The 8,796-nt window shown below is 36.8% G+C and overlaps 1 long non-coding RNA gene across 2 annotated transcripts; it reads right to left on the reverse strand.

Annotated features, from left to right (window-relative positions):
• Nucleotides 1-712: 712 nt before the first annotated feature.
• LOC131320768 (uncharacterized) lies at nt 713-7,229 on the reverse strand. 2 transcript variants are annotated; one of them, XR_009198340.1, is made up of 3 exons: nt 6,942-7,229; nt 2,472-2,747; nt 713-2,331 (listed from the first exon to the last, which is right to left on the reverse strand). It is a non-coding gene; the product is annotated as an uncharacterized LOC131320768 (long non-coding RNA). The 2 variants fall into 2 exon arrangements; XR_009198339.1 differs by having other exon boundaries at nt 2,472-3,125.
• Nucleotides 7,230-8,796: the final 1,567 nt, after the last annotated feature.

Here is an 8,796-nt window from a genome sequence, read left to right on the forward strand (position 1 = left end):
CACCGTTCTGGCACTCGCTGGTGTGTCCTCTTTCCCCTAGTGTGTGTTGGCACTTGTGGCTAAAACCAAACCGAAAAATCTTCAACAGCCCTTCCATCACAAACACCTCCCTACAGGATACCGTAATTGCAAAGGCTTTCGAATGGCAATACATCGTCCAACCTGCTTAGCAACCAAATACTACCCCACCTCATCGAATATTAAAACTCAAATCTGGTGGCTGTGGAAGTTCAGCCACCTATGAAGCTACTGCTGGTGGGATTGTGCGTGACTCAAACGGCGCATGGATAATGGGCTTCTTTCGTAAATTGGGCCTCATGTCCACTCAGTCAGCAGAGATTTACGTGCTGCGAGAAGGACTCCAACTACTCACTCGCTAACAACCTCAGGGATACAAAGATTGAAGAGGATGCTTCAGTCATTGTCGTTGTAATTCAGAATCATGCATTAATATCCGCTATATGTGATTGCAGGTCCCTCCTCCTTCAACTCGGGTCACCGCAGTTGAAGCATATCTGTAGGGAAGGAAACAAATGTGCCGACATCTTGGCACGTGAAGCCCGCACTATGGCAAAACCTTCTACTTTTTTTTCATTTGCTCCTTATTGTATTAATTGGCAACTGATAGATGAGGCGTGTTTCATACAGTACACCCGTACTGTGTACTCGTAATTCTAATATATGCTTTTTCTACCAAAAAAAAAAGAAAAGAAGAAAGAACCAATATATGCTGCTGCTTTTTTAACGGCATAAAATTTCATTAAGTACCAACCTCAGCAGAGGCATCAACTGTACAAAAAGAGGAAAACGAAAGGGGGGATTACCCACCCAGTCAGATGGTAGAACATCCCTAAGCCACGAGGTCGCCACCCAATGGGCAGCCCTATCCCAAGATAAAGAAAAATTACAAGAAGAAATTAAGTCCTTAACATCGCCTATAATGGCTGCACATTCACGTGAAGAAACGTTTTCATTGAAACAAAGTTGGATGACTGTCCTGTTATCACCTTCGACTACTGCGTTTGAAATGTTGTTAGAATGCAATAGTCTGCCCGCTAGCCTCACAGCCATAGTTTCCCCTTGAAGCAAAAATGAAGCAAACCCCACACTTGTCGCACCGTCCACCACTTTCCCCCTCCAGTCTCGTAACACTGCTGCTACAGCCATCCTTGTGCCCCCACGACTCAGCGCAATATCACAATTAACCTTAAAAACTGCCAACAGCTGGAGCTAGGAAGAGACCAATGGGACCTGTTAGCATCGTACAGAGCTGCATTCTCTCTCACGCCAGGAGAACTCATACACGCTTGGAATTCAAACCATGAGAAAGAGGCTTTGTGAATAACCTCCAAGGGATTTTAACTGGCAAAGAATTAAGACCCAATCATCGCGAGCCTTCCATATTTGCCAGCAAGAAAAGCATATTTACCCAGTAATTGATATCGATCTACTGCTGAATCCAAGTCGCATTGTCAAAATGGTCCACTTCAAGACAGACGAGATGGCTAAAGGATTCATGACATAATTCACCTCACTTCCAAACCACACCGCATTTGTCCACCCACATCCAAACAGAAGATGTTTTTGTTTATGGATCACGCCATCAGAGACCTGCCATCTGGTCCCTTGAAGGAGGAGGTCTCCCCCTTGGAGAAGACTATACCAGTCCCAAGAAGGCCTCCTCCCCTTTGAAGAACTAAGAAAAGAGGATTGGGGACTATAGATATCTTTAAGCTAATGCCCCCAGAAAGAGTGTGGATTTTGAGTTAACATCCAGCCTTGTTTAGCTAACATGGCCATATTGAAAGCTTTCAAATCGTGGAATCCCATACCACCCGAAAATTTAGACTCAGACATTCTCTGCCATGACGTCCAGTGCACTCCTCTTCCTTCAGGGTCACCTATCCACCAGAGATTAGAGACATAGTTGAGTTTATCGCAAAAGTTTTTGGCGAGACTAAAGCACGCCATTGCGTAGGACGGGATGACTTGGACCTCTGATTTGATGAAAACTTCCTTCCCCACAAAATTTAACAGCTTTTGTTTCCACCCTTGGAGTTTGAGCAGAGCTTTTTCCAGAGGAAATTATAACCGGCCGCCTTGGACCGCCCCCAAAGGGCAGGAAGACCCAGGTATCTTGCATCCCTCCCCCACACGATTCATATTCAGAAAACAGCATAGGTCCTCTTGCACTGAAAGGGCTACAGTGGATGAAAACCGTACTCCCGATTTACTGGAATTTACCAACTGCCCCGAAGCTTCATTGTAGCTGTCAAGAATATCCAGAATTTGGGCACATTCTCCCCTCTCAACTTTAAGAAACAGCATCACCTGGGGAAAATAAGTGGGATAGAGGAGGGCAATTAGAGCTGAATTTAATACCAGAAATTCTCTTATCCAAAACCGTTTTGAGATCAGCTTAGATAACACATAAATGACAATTAGATAAAGACAAGGGGAAAGGGGACCACCTTGATGGAGACCCTGAGTCGGAATGACTGATCCACGCTTGCCTCCAATCTCACTCTGCAATCACTTCCTTATTTTCTAGATGAAATCAACTCAGCTTCTCTCTCTAAATCTTACTCCAGACATGACATACAATTGGTGTTGATTAGGCATCCTTATAAATCTCACTCAGCAACGGGTGTTGTTTTGAAGGGTTTCATTAGCACTGGTTCAAGATATACATCAACTCTAACATGACATACAATTGCTGGCACGAGTGGAACTAGAATTTTTATTGACTGCCGACAAGCCTTTATCAGCAAATATACAATTACAGAAGAGAGAGAGGTAACAGATTCAGTTACCCTAAGAGCTAATCCTCAAAATGCAGCCACATCACACGAGCTACTTTCAGTCAACAACCTCTGCAGGAGTTAAGTGAAGCTCTGGTACAGGCCTAATATCTCTAACACTAAGAAAGGTTGAAAGGTACCGTTTGAACTTGGGAGCTATAAGGAACTTGAGGAGGTGCACATTCTCAAGTTGTCAGTCTGAAAGATAAATGCCTAGCATTCAACAAACTATTGCCGAATAAGATGAGGAATGGAATTGGAGGAAAGTAGATAGAAGCACATAGTTTTCTTTCTACGTCACATGCCAACTAGCTCGAATCATTACTGTAAGTCAAGGTTTTATAATACGATGACAACAAGGGTTATCCAACAAGTACATAAGAAAGGGTATATCTAACATGAGGTTATTAAGAAACATTGAGGCAGCTGAATGAGTTCTATGCATAACATTCAATACACTATGAAAGAAGATAATAAATCGCACAGGTGGACTCAGATAGGTCCATATGGATATCTTGCTGTGAAACATCTTAAGCCACATGAAGGTCTCTTTTGAGAGTTTTCTCTTGCATCAAGATAGTTTCCTTGAAATGATAGGAAGGCTTTGTAAGCTCATGAGCAAGCTTTAACCCATCTAAGTTACAAAAATCAAGCTTCAAGTACGAAGGTAAACTGAGACTACGATAGATAGAGCAATAGAGATAGGAAGAAGAAAATTAATCATTATCCCTGACATGTCTTAATCGATCCGAACACGAGCACATCTCTCAGTAGTTTGTACTTTTCATATATCATAAGCAAGACGAGCTGAGTAGTAGCTTATTCGAGCTTGGTTTGAAACTTCAACGAGCTTCAAATAGTGAAGTCTTTACTCTCCCTCTTAACTTCCGTAATTTTTTTTTTTCTGTTCATATCAATTATGTAGGTAGAAGGAAAGGGTAGTCCTATGGTACACACCCCTTATTAGGGAGTGTACCGTACGCACCGTGATTTTAAACCCTTGGATTTTAAAGGGAATAATCCAGACCACCCATTTATTAAATCAATTAATAAAATAAAAAAAGGGTTGAGCAGGTGACAGGTTGTTCTCTCCTCCTTGATTTTCTCTCCCTCTCCCTCATATGTAAAATACTACAAATTATTTAATATAACCATAATTGTTATGACAACACAAAAAATTGGCACTTTCTTTCCATAATGTGTCGTACCAAAAGAAATCGATCAAATGATACTAGATATAAGACCAAAATATGGCGTAACACAATCAATAATTATTATTCCCAAGCAAGATACAAGTCTAAAATATCACAAATTAAATATCATAGAGCTTTACATCCTAACAGCCCTGATCGATCGTTCCAAAAATAAATACACTCACTAACGACATTTAGATTGTACATTCAATTTATATATGATATGAAACCTGGTCCTCTGTTGTAGTTGAATATAAGGTAGCCATGCAACCGTGACACAATAATAACAATTAAATCCGTTGAATTTTTTTTTTTATGTTTTTTGATTAAGTCATCTATGTAAATTTTTTCCTCGATCAAGTTTAGGAAGCTCTATCATCAGCACGCAGATTGAATAATAGAATGATATTTTCCATTCAAGTAAGTGTCTAGCTATAAGCCATCAACTTCATTCTTGGTACGAATGACCTAATTGATATTATATAAATTATAAAGGATAGAAGATTTCGATAAAAAAAAACCTACGTGGGGCTCAGATGGTGCATTATTAAATTTTGATGTTGTATTGAAATTGAACGACGAGATTTGTTGAAGTATACAATTTCAATGACTAACTATGTAATTTATCCTAAAAAATAACAACATTCTTTTAAAAAAAATAGAAATGAAGGGTGCAAAACTTGAATCCAAAATATTTTAGATTTTAGATAAATGTCCAAACTCTAACACCTTATCACTATGGTACACAATTGACAATTTGTAATTCTAAAAGCTATTAGTTATATAATACTTTCTTGTTCGTAGGGGTCCTATTTTCCGTTTGAAAATTTGAAAAGACAGTGACCTCAAATGCCTCCGTCTTAGTGTTGGGCTTGCACTTGTAGATTATATTATAGCCTATGTCATTGGTGTAAATCAATATGTCAACTATAATAAATTTTTTTGAAAGAAAGTACAATGACAATAAATTTACAAAATTATTTAGATTGTACTTCCACGACCTAGTTCCAGGGACCACCATTAAATCTGGATTGATATGCATAGGGTGAAGGTTTGGCATCGATCCACGTGTCAAATATACAGTGCCAATTGTTAAGTGCACCGCCCTGAATATTGATAAGATTGGGTAGTAATATAATTAATTTTACCAATTACAAAAAGGGGAGTAATTTTCACTCTCTATTTTTTGATATTCACACTTATTTTTTTGTACTCCATTTTAGTGTCGAAAGTGTATGTATTTGAGACAGTTGGATAATTAATTTTTTTAGTGACATCTCATTTTTCACGAAGGAATTTTGATTTTTTGAATTAAATTTTGTAGAGAAAAAATCTAATATAGACTAATATTTTGAGAGGAAATTGTAGTTGTATTCGAAAATTTGGATATAGTACTTATTTTTTGGTGAATTTCTTGAATGAAAATTTTGTGCGAGAACTTCATTTTTAGTTTAAATTATTGAGGTATTGTGTAGGAAAAATTAAAATTTGAAAAAATAGTGTGGAGGGAATTGAAAATTAAGATAATATGGTGGAAATTTTCAAATTTTGAAAAAATTATGTGGTGGGAATTGAAAAAAATTAGGTTAAGTTTCGTACAACACATTGTGCTAAGGTAACGACAATCTATAGTATTGTTATAATATTTGTGATTATTTTATTCAATATTTGGTATTTAATTTACGTATATATTTTGCTTCGGTATAACTATTATGGATTTTTTGCGACATATTTTTATTTTGTTATGGAATATATCATCACAAAAAAAAAATATACGACAGGTTGTGGTAAGGTAACGTCACTTTATGATTTTTTTTTAACAATTGTGGTTATATTATTTAATTATGGTATGTTATTTTGCCGATTATAACCATCGTTAACTGAACAAGCTGATTGAATTTTTTTTATACGACACGTTGTGGGTATAAAAACATCAATTTATGGTGTTGTCATAACAAATTTGGTTATATTATTGAATTTGTGGTATTTTAGACATGTTTTATTATATTTAATCAATTTCCTTTGGTACGACACATTGTAGTAAGAAAACGTCAATTTACGGTATTGTCATAACAATTGTGGTTTGTTACATAATTTGTGGTATTTACATATATTTTATTTTGATACGACACATTGTGGTAAGAAAATGACAATATTAGGTGTTATCATAACAATTGTGGTTATTTTATAAAATTTGTGGTATTTTACAAATATTTTTGGCTTGGATGTAACAATTGTTGATTCTGGTACGACAATTTTTGATTTTGTTACGGAATATCATATGAGTCAAAAAAAATTTGGTACGACTCATTGTGGTAAGATAATGCTAATTTATGGTATTATTATAACATTTATGGGTAGTATTATTTAATTTTTGATATTGTACGCATATATTTGGTTGGGATACAAGTATTATGGATTTTGGTACGAATAATTATGGTTACATAATAACAATATTTTTTAATTATGAATAACCTGCTAATGACCTGTTCAACAGGTAAATTTTAAAATACAAGTCATAACTAGCACCATAAATATGCATTAGAAAACCAAAAATTGTCATAATGAAAATCACAAATTCTCGTAATTTAGACATACGGTATACCCTGTGTACCATAGCTTTCTCCAGAAAGAAAACTGGAAGTTCTCACAAAAAGGGTATCTTCAAGTGATGAAGTCCAAACTGCAAGCAATCATTTCCATTCTACGAACCTAATAAATCTCCAGCAAAAACCAGTTCTCCGCAACAGCTCGTACAGTAATACACACGACGTAGTCGACTATTGCCCCAATTTAAACATGCAATGGAGCAAGAAATTTCTTGTAGTCATTAACAGATTAAGGAAAAATTCAAGTCACCATGAAACCTCATATGAACACAATTGTTGTCAAAATCGAAATTATTGCCAAGAACAGTGACAGCTAAAAATAATCGAAATTAGCTTACTGGGTATCAGATTGGGTTGAAGGATGGAAGATCAGAAGTGACCTGTTAAGTGAGAGAATCCTTTTCTGCTGAACAACCTCTCCGCCTACGACGCCCCTTCGTCGGAGTGAATATATGAGTAGCTGATATGAGGCTCTGATACAGTGTAGCCAAATCTATTTTCATGAAAATAAATTCGCTTTCACCATCTTCGATTATGTATCATTCAGAATTGGATTCAAATGATCTTTGACATTGTGTATCTTCTTGACAAGCTCTACAAGTTGAGCGATTTTGATCATATAGATAAATCGATCACAATTTGATGAATTCCCGTTGGTTGACTATGCGATTTTAATAAACACAGGCGACGACGGCGTTCTGTCGAAATGGGTTTGATACAATGCGACCAAGTTCATTTTAAAAAAAACAAATTCACACTTATCGTCTTCGATCAAATACCAACCAGAATGTGATTCAAACAATATATCTTAGGGTTTATTTTGTTAGAAAGATCTTCAATATGAACATTTTCGATCATAAAAATAAACCGTAATAAGCTCACTATTTGACAAATTCTGGTTTCAATAGACTTCTCAGGTAGAACCTGCGAAGTCCTAACGAAATCAGACGATGTCGTTTTGAAACACCTCCTGTCTTCAAGATGCGATCTTTAATGAATCCCGGTGGACTAAGCGCGCGTCTGTCATAGGCGAGTTTGTTATGAGTGCCAGTACGATGTAGCTAACCGAGCACCAGTCGTCGTTTCCATTTCCCCCAAGATTTCTCTCTCTCACTCTCTCGCTCGCTGCATGCATAATTGTATATCACTATCTTTGTTCACAGACGAGGGTCAATGCTCTGCAAGCTGATTCTGGCCTCACATTTTTAGGTATGCAAAACTCAATTTTTATCCGAATTGTATTGGATTCAAATGAGGCTATCCATTTCATCATTTCCTGCTACCAAATTTAATTCAAGTTGATATTTTTTTTTAGATTCTTGGATTTTATTTCGTTTTTTGCAATTCTTGTTATTATCACCAAACTATAATTTTTCCTTTCTCTAGACGTACGATCATGTACCTCTATGGAATATCTAGAGTGTTAAGATAAGTTTCCGTAAAGGCAAATTTAGAATTGTTATTGCCCTATATTGATTAGCTGCTGGATCTTTGGTTGTGCTTGGTTCTCTCGTAACGAATCCCGATTGTGATTGCAGAAGGTTTTATTACACAAGTTGTTATACTGCATGTCATTTGAGAAGGTTGTAACGGTCTGGTTAAAAACTATGTAGTTCGTTCAAAATTGCTAGGCATACATCAAGTTTATCTCAACTTTTTGAAGCATTCACGATGTACGTAGATATCATTTCATATTGGTCTTCGTCGCGGGACTGCATTACTTTTCCATTGGTGCGCACCATCTTAGTTGTTGCTTTGTATCACTTACACACGCATTGACTTTTTTATGCGATGTGTACTTCTGTGATGCTATCTATGTAGTTACTGCAAGTAAACCGAGCCATGTGCATAGACTTGAGTGACTGTTGTTCAATTCGGAGTTAATGATTAATGACTTCTACATGGACATGTTAACCAGTTCGCATGGACAGGTAGTTTCGCTACAATACTCATAGCGTGAATTGAGAATATCTTTGTATGTTTTTCTTTTTCGTCTTCGAAATAGAAAATGCAGGTCATTGCGTGATGGGCTAAAGGATATCACCAATTTGTTGGCCGCCAGGGATAGTATAATGTAGCAGTCATAGAAATATCCACTTCAATGGAAGGGAGATTTGAAGTGATCTATCAGGATCAGGCTTTGTTGTTGATTGAAGGGATTTAAAATGAAAATCTTTGCAACTTTATATACGG

This window comes from Rhododendron vialii, chromosome 3a (genome assembly GCF_030253575.1).
Source record: "Rhododendron vialii isolate Sample 1 chromosome 3a, ASM3025357v1".
NCBI classification, from domain to species: Eukaryota; Viridiplantae; Streptophyta; class Magnoliopsida; order Ericales; family Ericaceae; genus Rhododendron; species Rhododendron vialii.